Here is a 13,862-nt window from a genome sequence, read left to right as displayed (position 1 = left end):
AAGCAGAATAAATTTGTTTTTTACAACGGAAGGTAGACAGTAACAGCAAATGATAAACAAAACAGCAACCTAAACATGTGCAGTTTGTATGGAGATTCCAATGCCTTCTTGGTATTCAGTGCTGAGCGATAAGTATCAACTTGATAAATAATGTACATCATTTTGTTTTATTTTCTTCAATGCTCTATCTGTTTGAACAGTTCATCTCCCTTATCTTTTAAGTTTTGGACGGTAATTGTGTAGTTTGAATCAATAAATAAGGATGATCAAAGGGTGATATAATTAATTTTTTATTATAATTTACATGTGGATTGAAAATAAATAATATATTTTTAAAATATAAATATTGTAAGTATTAAATATTTGTTATCAATATCATGAGGTTTTTATTTATTAAAAAAGCAATCATCATTTGAATATTATAATATATATTATTTGTTTTATTTGTTGTAATGACAATGTCTAAAATAATTATTGTCTATAATATATTAATAATATCTTATTTATAAAGATTATGTTTACATCACATAATTGAATATTATTTTATTGTTATCATAGATAAGAATAATATTCAATGTGTGTAATTTGATATTTAATTTAAGACAAAAGACTAATTTAATTATTTTTATTATTAACTATAATAAAAATTTTAATCTGTTGCATTGTCATAGATTAATCACCACACAATACTTTCTATATTATAAATACTTCACTTGTTATTTTTCATTTCATTTTTTACTTACCACGTATAATTATAGTCTATTGATAGTTTTTACAATAAAAAATATGTTTTCTTTTCTTACAATGTATGTATGCTACATATATTTTAACAATAAAAGGATAGGTTGTTATATGAAAATTGAGGCTATTAATTTTGAAGCATAACTATTAAATATTGATATATCTTAATGTGATAGTAAAAATCAAAAAAAGATCAAATTTATCATTTAAAAATGTATTAATATTGATAGAAAAAAATTATGCACTAACATACCAAGGTTGTGTTAATTTTAGCTCATCGCACAATTCCTATCCATACCTCTATTCTATCATTATTTAGAATTCTCCATACATTATCTCCTATCACAAGTAATAGCATTTTTCTTCCTACCTTGATTTTCACATAATTATGCATGATGCACACACATTTATCGATTTGTCCCCAACACCCTCGCTACTAAGGGAAGTCCTTTTCAATAGTACAAAAAGATTTTATATTTTAGAGTATGGGTGAATGAATTTAAAGAATTGAAAGATGAGTGGACAATATTTTGATTTAAATAGATTATCGAATGATTATAATTTTTTAGTGATATTGATTTTATATTTTATTCATTACACTCATTGCAACAGAAGTGAGTGTAACAAAAAAAATTGTAAATTGATATCAAATTTAAGATTTGGAATGCTTGAAACGTGCTTCATAATTCATTTTTATAACTAATAAAATATCATGTGTTTCGTTTTAAGACTAGCTCCATCTATTCTTTGATACTGCTCCATATATAAGTAAAGACTAGCTCCACCTATTCTTTGATATCACTTCGTGTATAAGTAAAGAATAGCGCCACTAGTTCTTTAATATCGGTCATGACATCCAAAAGCCAAAACAACAAAACATCTAGGGCTTTTATAATTTATGGCCTCATTTCATATAATTGCAAAGACACAGTCATTTTCAATGAGATTCAAACTACAACTACTTCCTACATGTCTCTATCATGCATGGAGGTAGTTATATGTTTGTGTCTTTTATCTCCTTGAACAACATTGAGAGGAGCTTAAGTCTTCTGGCAATGGTCTTTATATTTTGAATTTGAAGCATCTTTGGCTTGTCCATGATTGCAATGTCACAAGATTATTGAATTAGAGATTGAATGAGGGTTGATGAGGATATATTTGCAGGAAAAGGAGATGTATCTGTCATGGAAGGCATGTTCAACCTCATTGGAATGCTTAGATTTTCTAGTCTTGATACCTAAGACCATTTTACCATTCTTCTTTATACGTTTCATTTCTTGTACAATTGTCTTTAGGTGTGTTGGGCCATTGGGAGGGACCCTTCAATTTGGAACAATCCTTTGGAATTTATGTCTATGACATTTTTGGATGGACATAATATAGAAAGTTGGATTACAGGGGACACAAATTTGAGCTACTTCAATTTGGATCTCAAAGAATAATGTGTTTGGGACTTCTATTGACAAGTCATATGATTAATTTTGTTTTTGTTTCTTTACTTGATTCATTTGAGTTGAAACTTCAAAACAGAATGAACTATGAGTAGATATTGGACATGATAGATGAGTTTGGACTTGATTTAAAGAAGGTTGTAGAATAATATTCAAACCCCATTCACCATTTACCCCATCATCTATACTAAAACTCTATGAAAAGTTTTAAATGGATCAAGGCAAATAATTTAAACACAAATAGGATGTTGTTCCATGGTCCTCTTATGGAATTAGTTTGCCAATGACAATGTTTCTTTGAAGATGGAATGCTTCCTCTTAGTTTTGTATCTATATAGGGTGATGAGTAATAATTTTGTGGCTATCTTAGTAAAGTTATGTAATCATTATTACAATCATGTATATATAGTTATTTCATCTTAGAGATTATACATAAGTATCCAAGTTTCAAGTGTTAGTTGTAAGTTCATTATCGTCATATGGTGAGTTTATTAAAGATATTTGAAGGTTCATCCTCACAAAGTGACTTGTTACTATCTATTAATATCAAGTATTTATAGTATATTTCATATGATATTCTTATCTTATGTAATTTATTTCACTACAAATACTTAGTGAAAAATAATTGATTTATTTGTATAACATGACATGGTTTTTTGAGACCAAGTATATGTCAATATTTCTTTAATTATCATGTTTACATCTCTAGGATCACCTTCCTTGACCCTAGAAATATGAATCTATAGAGGCATGGGCCATTAAAGTTAATTGGTTTTTTATTTTCCATAGTTTAATTATGGTTCATGCATCATTGTCAAGTTCAAAATACACTCCTTTGCATATATATTCAATGTTTACTATAAGAATATGTAGTTTTAGCTTATGGATTCTATAATCTTACAAAGAATGCCAAGATTAAAAATAAAAAGAGACAAAAAAAATATCTTAATTTTTAGAAGGCATTGGACACAAAAAATGTTGTGTAGAGTTACAACTTGGTGAAGAGAGACCATGGCAATGAAGGGATTGATGTACTAGATATGGAGGCAGCATCTATGCAAATGAATTGTGATATTTTTGGAATAAGTATTTTATGCAATTCCACCTTGTGTGGTATCATATTTAAGCTACTTATGTACGTTGATAAGGGGGATCCAACCAATTCATTATGATAATACATGTTGACTAGTCAATAATATGATCCTAAACAATTATTGTGGTGCAATGGAAGCTTTTCCTTTATTCAAAATACTTTCATTACTCAAATAATGATGGAGACAATTGCTAAAATAAATGAGAGTTTTGTCAAATAAGAAATTTATTTTATATACGAGAACTCTCTTTATGTCTAGACTAAAGATATTTCCTATCTTTTATACCCAAGAATAGGCTAATTCAAGTCTAAAACTAATCCAAACAAATTCATTCTATTTAGGAAAACTAAATAACAATTTATAATATTCCTCTAACCTCCTATGTTTTAGATGAAATAAATTTATTTAGGAGAGGTTACAACCTCCCAACTATTTTGTATAAAAATACCTAGAATAAAACCACAATAAGCGATGCACTTGCATCAAACTACCAAGGATGTAAAGAATTGTTCATGGGATCCTATCCATGATTTTATCAATACTTACACCATGTTTGGATATGTCTAAAGTTATCATCCATGTAGCATGTTCAAGCAGGCGTCTCTTCCATTTGACCAAGTATTGAAGATACTCTTTGCCTTTTTATTTTCATGACCACTTTCATGTCCCAAATTGCCTCAAGTTGTTTTGGTGTCTCTTTGGGTAACTATTGCTCTCACTCAATGGTCTTCTCTTCATATATTGAAGACACTTGGAATATTTGTTCTTCGCCTTTGTAAGGGTATAAATATTCAACAATGAAGATAGGAGAAAATTTTAATGTCTTTTGGAAGTTCTCTCTTAGATGCATTACTAGAAAATCTCCTTAGAACCTTACAATGACAATTTTTTTTTACTTTCAACTTGTTCTACTCACCCTTTGTAATCTATTCCTTTCTAAGATATGTAAGAAAAATATCCCCAACAATAAAACTAACCTCTTTTCTCTTCTAATCAACTCTCTTCTTGTACTTGGCGGTACTTTCATCAAGCTTCTTTTTAACCTATTCATGTAATCTGGGATTGCACTTGAAAATTCTTCACCATCAACACTTCTTGTTTCCATTTTACCTAAATTCCTAAGATCATGCACTCCTCTAGTATGCATACAATATATGATTTAGAAAGGATCCATTCTCATACTTCTCTTTGTGAGTCATTGTATTCAAATTATGCGTGTGCAAGCACCAAATCACACTGTTTAGGATCCATATTGACCAGGCTTCTCAAGATGTTGTCAAGGCTCCTATTGACTACTTTTCTTTGATAATTAGTCTGAGGATGGTAAGTTGAACTGAAACTCAAATTAGTGCCCAAATTCTTCCATAAAGTCCTCCAAAATTGTCCTACAAATTTAGTGTCTCTATTAGAGACAATGCTCCTAGGAAGTCCATGTAGTCTAGCTCTCTCCTTGAAGAACAAATTGGCAATGTTAGTAGCATCACTTGTCTTTGTACAAGGAATGAAATAATTCATCTTAGAGAACATATCAACTACATCAAGGATTGAATCATGCCCCTTCTAACTTCTTGGTAGACCAAGTACAAAGTCCACACTTATTGAATCCCATGGTTTGTTGGGGATCGGTAATGGTTGATACAAACCTACATTTTTCCTACTCCCTTTGGCATGTTGGAATACTTTACACCCCTCTACAATACTCTTCAAATATTTTCTCATACTTTTCCAATAATAGTGTGCACTCAGTTGGGCTAGTGTCTTGTTTTGCCCAAAATGCCCTGCCAAGTTGTGACTATATTTCTCCTTCAACAAGTTCTCTACCATAGAACTTATTAAAATGCAAAGCTATCTTCCCTTGAAAAGTAGATCCTCATGTATCATTAAATCCATCTAAGGAATTGTATCACTGCTAAGAGGATTCACACATGCTTAATATGCCTCCTTGAAGTCTATATCGTCCTTGTGCATCTCCTTCAAGTAATCAAATTTCAAAATGCTAACTTTGGATTACTACATGATCAAGCTCTTTCTACTCAAAGCATCAACAACCTATTTAGTCTATCCACTCTTATGCTTGATAACAAAGGTAATTTTTCTAGAAAACAAGATCCATTTAATTGTCAAATGTGTTGGCATTGATTTCAACCTAATGCCTAGCAATATGTGTTGTTTCTAAAGATATTTGGACAATTGATTGTATGGTCATTTATGATGTTAATATTACTATTGTTGATGGTTTTCACAAGTGGTTATATGTAGACATTGATATTTTTGGTTGCTTTGGGTTGTGAATGTACACCATCTTTGGTGTCTGATGTCTACACTCTATTTGAGATGTTTTATTATTGCTGATGAAGTTATTGTGTTTTTATAATGAATATATCTTTTGTATGAAGACTAATGATGATGGTTGAACATGTATTCTCATTATTCTTGACACTCTTTGTCTAGCTAATGATGTCTCTATAAAGTTTTGTAGGATGACAAGTTGTGATATGCAGGAAAGAGTATTTAATGTGTGGCTAGAAAAATGCTCTTCATTCCTCTATTGTTTTGAATTTGGTCCTCCAGATTTGAAATTATTTTTTGTGTTCTATGAGAATTGCATTACTATCATTTCAAGTTCCTAGTGTTGCAACTAAAGTAGTTTGTGATAGTTGTAACCTGACAATCTGGGTGTCTATAAGAAGTGGTTTCACCAATTTGATAAATGCTCTACATTTCTCTACATTGATGTTTCAGGTTATGTGACTCGGATGAAATATTTATAATGATTGTGTTTTCTCTCGGTTCTTATTTCATGTATTGATGTTTTTTGTAAACAATTCTATTGATGTTCTAAATTCAAGACTATGTTTTCTAGCAATGTGGTGATGACGCATTCTATATACATTTGTATTGCACCAACATTTATAAATGCAACAGGGAGAAAGAAGTGTTTGGATGTGTTGATGAATTTTCTATGAATGTCCTTATGTGCTCCGCATGGTGTCAAATGTTTAGTTTCTTGCCATATTGTCTCTAATGTTATGATTCTAGGTAGTTGTGGCTATCTGGCTGAGAGAAATTTGTTTTTCAGCTTGTACTCAAGTCCTAATGATATGTGCCAACATTGGAGATTTTTTTTAGCTGTGTTTGTATGATCCTACCTATTTCTTGTGGGGATCCATGTTGAGTTATTTCATTTGGATAATTTATTTTGGGCCGCTTGGTTGTGCACTATATTGCTTATTTACTCATTAGCTTTTTGTTGGCATTAGATGATGTTGGCTAGCATGTATATGGTTTGGAGTTGTTTAAATAGGTGTAATATGATGTATTGAGGTCCTCTCTATCTCTAGCATTGGACCAAATACAAAACAATTATGTTTAGTCGCCAACTTGTTAGGACCTATGTGTTGGAAAAATGGTGTTGTACACCTTGCATAATAATATTCCATTGTTGTATTATTTTATTATTGAGTGATATGGACATGGAATTATATTGTAATATCATATTATATTGTTGCACCTAGATGGACATGCAACACATAGAGATTCCCTTGGAATGTTCTTGTAACCACTTGATGAGTTGTATTGACACATTGGTATTATTATATTGTATTTATTTAATATTAGGAAATGTAATTGTGATGAAGTACCCAATATTAAATGTGGGTGTAGAGTAGGTAGGAAAAATATTATATTTTATTATCACATGGTTTTGATGTAATACCACTTTGTGGTTTTTTGGTTGCTTGTCTCTATAAAAGAAACACAAGGGTAGTTGTTTGGGTTAGCCATGTTAGCATTTGTGAAGGAGGAAGCATCGAATGGGATGTGTGGATTCCTTCTCGATAACATGGAGTTCTTGGTTATGGTTAGGTTTTCGAAGGTTTTCCATAGTTGTATTATAATGGATGCATTATTGATAATACATGGTGGATGATGCTTTTAGAGGATGGGTTTTTTCCTCATGAGGGTTTTCCCAAGATATATCTTGTGACACATTTTCATGGGTATGTTGTATATTCTTTGCATATGGCTTCTATGTGTTGATTTGATTAAAATCTTAAATGGGTTATGTGGAAATTATCATAAAGATGGCTGGAAGTTTCCTTAAAAGTGGTATCAGATCTATTTGTTTAATAGTGTTTATGTGAGAATTTATGGAAAATAGCCAAGATCTAGGGAATAATGAATAGCACAATAGAGAGACACAATAGATTGATAAAAATAAATTGTATTCTAATCAAGATGAAAATATTGATCAACTGGATCATCAAGAGTTACATACACTATAAATGATCATGCTTATAAAGGGAAGCCTAAGAGACAATAGAGAACACAATGATGACATGTGGCTCAATGAGATACAAGGGTAGGTAGGGGTGGATAGGAGAAATAGTAAAATATTCTACATGAAGTGGATCACCCACCAAAGGTGGAATTATCACTCCAGAATAGATGGATATAATAAAGTAACAACAAGATCACACCATAAAAGGTGGAAATTCTCCTACATACACACTCCCAATGTATGCACATCCCTTAGTGTCTAATATGAAAAATACAATGTGGTGCATGTACATAAGTAAACTTAAGTAAAGTGTAATTATATCCAACATGAATAAATAATTATACCAACACCCCCCTTAAGTGAAACTTAGGGGAATGTACTTAAGTCTACAATGCAACTAAGAAATGCAAGATGGGTCTCAACTACAAGGCCATGTGAAGTACCCATGTACAAATGCAAATGCAATATCCCATAAAGTGGGGAAAGAGAGAAAAACCCAATGGGAAAAAAACCTCCCCCAAAAGAGAGATGAAAACTATATACAAAGAAACTCTCAAAGAAGTATGTGAAGGACAAAACCCCATATGTGGAAAAATTCCCCCCATATGAGAGAAGAAGAGAGACCAGGTATCCCCCCCTCAATGTAGAATCTACACCAATGGTAGAAGCTCAAAGTTGAATGAAGAAACTGCTCCGCGAATGTCGAACAAAATTCCTTCCCTTTGAAAGAAACAAAACCAAAGTTGTATCCATGAAATCTCCCCAATAATGAATGGAAGATGTAGGAAAAAAAACTCATGATGAATGAAGTCTTTGAAAACTACTACCCATTTTGATGCTAAAGGTTACCCTCTCCAAAGGTGGTGAACTACTCCACACTGCTAAAAAAGGTGCTCCAAGATCTAGTGGAGATGAATGTAGAACAATATCCAAAGACTCACATGTCTCCTCTAAAGATAAAGAGACCTCCTCCAACTATTATATAAAAGTATCCACAATCATGTCAACCCCAAAAGAAGGATCATGTAGAGAATGCACAAGAGGGTTAGAGTGTTCCCTTGCAACAGTCAAAGAAGGATCTTATTCATCAAAGAGAAGATGAATGTCATCAATGATGTTTCATAAATATTTAATGTAGGACTCCATAAACAAACTTGTAATGTTTGTCAAGTAGTCATCCCAATTAAGTGAAGCTTCAAGACAAGGAATATCCTAGTGCACTGAATCACAAGAAGACAAAACTGTCGCACTATTTGCATCATTGGGTGCAAGAGGTGATGTGATATCAATAGGAGGAGATGAAATGCAACACTCAAGAACAGGTTCACATGTGAGAATCCCCAAGTTCAAGTACCCAAATTTTTCCTCATAATCTGATCATCATGTGAAGAATCAACCTCATCAATAGGACCAAAATGTGAAAAGGAGTACAACCGAGATGCATAATCAACCACTCTAGTAGCAATGATAGCTCTAGACTCCAAGTCTCTAATGATAACTGAATCAGGTGTGAACTCCATAGTTTTTCTTGGGTGACTGCAAGGTAATGGGTCACAAATTGGTGGAAGTTCGCGCATTGAAAAACACACTCTTAGAAACGGGGGCCCATTTTCAAAAAATAGCAACCCATTTTTGCTTCGGGCCCCCGAGGCAAAAAATAATGGGGGCCTGAGGTGAAACTAAACGGGCCCCCATTTTGTTCTCAAATGGGGGCCCACTTGAAAATGAAATGGGGTCCCATTTTTTAAAAATGGGCCCCCATTTTAAAATCCCATTTTACCCATTTTTTTTAGGCGCATTTTGTCATTTTTGGACAATAACGGTAATTTTAGGAACGGGCCCCTGTTTCATAAATGGGCAAACGAGGGCCCATTTTGTGGAAGTTTATTTCACAACCCGCCACTTGCCTCGGGATTAGGTTCAGGATAGGCCTGGGATGGCCACACCTGAGACATGGACCTGCAAATTCAAATGTCCATGAACAAAAGCACAAATATGAACTTCTGAAATAGTTTACGTGCCTCTGATTAGAGAATTTTTATATGAAATTAAAACCCATTTCAAATTATACTGTCTAGATTCTAAATATGTAATTTAAAAAAAAATTGATTATTTTAACTATTTTTCATTTAATTTATACTAAATCGGGTCCGTAAACTTGAAATATTAACTAATTTTGTTAATTTAATAACTTTTTTATATTAATGAATTTTGAAAAAGAAATTATGTCATCAATCTACAAAAAAATTATTTTCTAATTAAAAAAAAATCAAAAAATGTTAAGTTTACGTTAAATTATGTTGGCCATACACGTCAAATTTTTAAAAAGATAATTACAATCACTAAAAAATTAATTAAAAAATATATATTTAAAAAATAAATACGAACAAATATGCTCATCAATCTTTAGTGTGTTACAAATCATTTCCCAAAATGGTTTGAGAAAATAATTTTAATTGTGTCAAAAAGTGTGGGTAGTACACATGCATGGTATGGTCCTGAAACAACCATTTTTAAAACATAGTTTTTAGAACTCCATTCAAAAAGTTATTTTTTATTATATGGGTATTAAAATAAATTATATATTTGGAAACTAAACTCAAAGGGATATATTTTATATTAATCACTTTTTCCAAGATTCAGTCTCTAAGTGTTTCAAAATTTAAGCTCAAATGAGACAAAACCTGAAAAATCTGGGAAAACACTTCCACTTTTTGGCCAAAAAGTGGACTCATCTTCTTGCACTGACCCTCTTGTTGAACCTTGTGTGATTTTATAAATGAAAATAATATTGTTTTTCAAGTGGGGTACACACAACATATCATTGAAGGAGTTATCCTCGATGACAATAGATCATTTCCCAATCACATCCATGTATGTATGATTGCCCATCAAAATTTGCAGCATGGTACAAGGCTCAAATGAAGAGAACATAGACTATGAAGATTTCATATAATGAGAAGCCCCTGATTCTATAAACCATCTCCCGAAATCATGAATTGTAGTAGCACAAAGAGCTTGTCCCTTTCCTTTATCAATCCCAAAAGTGTGATCCTTCTCTTTATCCTTTTCTTTGGAAGAAGAAGCCGATGTAGACATTCTAGAAAGTAAATTAATTTTGTTCTTCTCAAGAAGATGTTTCAATTCATCAATATCCTTATATGATTTCCTCTTAGGTGAGGATATAGAATCACCTTGTTGTGGATAGGAAGATTTTGCCTCATCTTGTTTAGGCTTAGGTTTCTTTTGGTTCTTTCCTTTTCCTTGATTTCTTTGATTCCCTTTATTAGCCACCAATGCTTTTAAATTTGAAGATTTGAGAATCCCCATCTTAGTCAACTTAGATTGCTCAAGAATTAACATCTCTATGAATGCATCAAAAGATGGTGGAGTGTAGGAGGCACCTTAAGACAAAGGTTGCATACTCTTATAGAAGCTTGTCCAGCAAATTGTAAACCAATTGAGCATCATTTTTTTCAATTCCACAATCCTTTAGCTTTTCTCTTAGCTCAATTGCTTTTGTGACAAAATCTTGGATTGTATCAAAATCCTTCGGATATAATGTTGTGAGTTCACTATAAATATTGTAGCCCTTAATCTCATTAAATTGACCATACAACTTCTCATAAATATCCCAAGCCTCTTCAACTTGTAGCGTCCTAAAATTGCGACACTTGCAATTTCGACTGCATTTCGGTCTTCACGATGGCGACGCAACACGCAACCTGAATGGAGACCCTAAAACTTGCTCACGACACTGAAAACTGCATTTTTTAAGCACCCTGGCCTGAACCTCCTTACACCCTGCTGTCCCGGGAGGTGGGACCAGAGCGCCCAGCGCCCTGGTCCCTCAAGACCAGGGTGCCTAGCGCCCTGGTCCCCAGGACCATGGCGCCCAATGCCCTGGTCCCTGGGTCCTATTTTGGGCCCGGTCTCCTAAGGGGCTCGGGTCTTTTTGTTTGCAATTTGGAAATTAACTTTCCCTGGTCGGCCTAAGGTCGGGAAAATCAGTCTATCAGCCCTAAATGACAAGTATATAAACTACATTTTCCTCTTTCATTCGACATGATGGAAAAGGCGTGGAAACTATACTCAAGCATTCAAGCATTCAAGCATTCCTTCAAGCAATTGATCATTTCAAGTCTCCATTCAAGGCTAAGTGTTGCATTCAAGTCAAGGATTCAACCATTCAAGAGGAGATCACATATCACATAGTACATGCTACAACATACAACATACAACATCTAAACCTTCGCACATAAGGATACAAACATCCTTAGAACAAGGTATTAGTACTTGTTTTACATACATTTACATTTACAGCTCTTGCTCATTTCTTGGTTAATTCCAAAACCGGGGTTTGACCTAAAGGCAAACCCCTAATCCCTAACCCCCCAATCGTCTTCGCTTTTCTGTGTGTAGGTTGCAGGTACACGGCTGGAATTGAAGATCTGGAATCGTTGTGCAGAGACGAACAGATCCCCCTTCGTTTCGCGGATTTTTCGGAGGACCGTGGCGCCGGGCGCCATCGTCCCAACAACTTTTGCTCAAATTTGCAGGACAGCGCCGTATCGACATTTTACTGCTAATTCCAGGTCTGCAGCTTCATCCTATAATCCGAACTCAGTTTATAAGCAAGTCTTTGTCATTTTCTATGCATTCCTAGCTTAATTCCTCTATGCACATTCTTTACAAAAGAGGGTAGCCTTGCTGTCTTAACCCTTGAAACACATTTAGCATCTAATCTTGCATTGCATGGGATTGGATCTAGTGGGTTTCAACCCCTCTTTTGAATGTAAAGTCTCTCCCCTAAGTGAAAACCATCGAATCCTAGCGAACCTCCCTTCTCTCTCCTCGGAGTTGGAAGAGGGGAGAACTAGGGTTCGATCGCGATTTTTCCGCTTTACATTTTGGTGAACCCGACGTGAACATCCTTTCTGATTTTTCATGCTTAGATCTGAAAAAATTGATTACATTTCCATGTTTGATCTTTTGCAAAATTTTAGAGGTGATTGCATTAAAACCCTAAAATTTCTTTTTAGTAATTGAACTTGCGAAATGTCTAATGTTAATGCTTGTTTCAGATCTGTCCTTCTATTACAAATTATCAATTCATATTTGTGCTTTAATTCTGAAAATTAAGTGGTTAAGTGTCAAAACCCTAATTTTTGAAACCCTCTTGATTCAACCTTTGTCCGACAATTTCACTAATCAAAACATCTCCAAATCAGCTGTAACTTTGGATTCCGCAATAAAATCACAACAGCTTTCATCCCTGAAAATTTGGAAAAAAGTTGCGAGGACCGTGGCGCCGAGCGCCATCGTCCCCGACATTTTTTCCGAAATTTCGGGAGCGAAATCTTACTGTATTTTTCTGCTAAAATCCAGAATTTTGGCTGATTTTATCAATTTTAACACCTTCAAAATTACAGTCAAAGTTGGTCTTGTGATTGCTTGGATTAAGGTTTCTAAACATTTAAAAATCATTGAGATTGAAATGTTGTGTCAAAATTGTGTTCTTACTGTCCTAAATCTGAAAAGTGTGTTTGCATTCATTCGAAATTTCAGTGCTTTATTCAAATTCTTGCATTTTGTGACTTTTGGAATTAAGTGCTTAATTACAACAACTTTGATTTCCGCTTTCAAAATTGAATTTTGCGTGAAATTGAGTCAATTTTTAAATTTCAAAATTTGCATTGCTTTTGACATTCCCTCTAAAATCATAAAATTCAAAATTTCAGTTTCCCTCTCTTTTTCAAAAATTCAAATTTTGCATTTTTTCTGGGTAGGGTTCAATTTTGAATTTGCAACTTTAATTTGGCTTATCTACAGATCATAAAATCACTCAATTTTTTCAGATTAGCTCTAAAATCATCATACCTTTCATCCCTGCAAATTTCGAAAAAAGTTGCAAGGACCGTGTTGCACTCCGAGCGCCACGGTCCCGGACATTTTTTCCGAAATTTCGGGAGACTGTCGTGATTGCATTTAACAGCTTAAATCCAGAAGATTGGCTGATTTTACTGAAAATTGCTACCTCTAAATTCAAAATTTTCTCTCCTTCTCTAGTGCATGAGTTTTACAACAATAAGCCCTACTTACACAATTCCCGTTAGACGAAGCCGTAGAATTAAGTCTTTCCGAAGTTTAACTACTGAGGAGATGGAACCTAATTTGAATAGTCTTTTTAACGAGGACATGGGTAATTCCTCTAATCCTCCTAATGATGAAGAAGCACTCCATGAGGTTTCTGAAGAACAACTTTCGAAATTGGATAACCAATTTGACGATTTTCGA

This window comes from Cryptomeria japonica, chromosome 6, assembly GCF_030272615.1.
Source record: "Cryptomeria japonica chromosome 6, Sugi_1.0, whole genome shotgun sequence".
Classification (NCBI taxonomy): domain Eukaryota; kingdom Viridiplantae; phylum Streptophyta; class Pinopsida; order Cupressales; family Cupressaceae; genus Cryptomeria; species Cryptomeria japonica.
Note: the sequence above shows the minus strand (reverse complement) of the source record.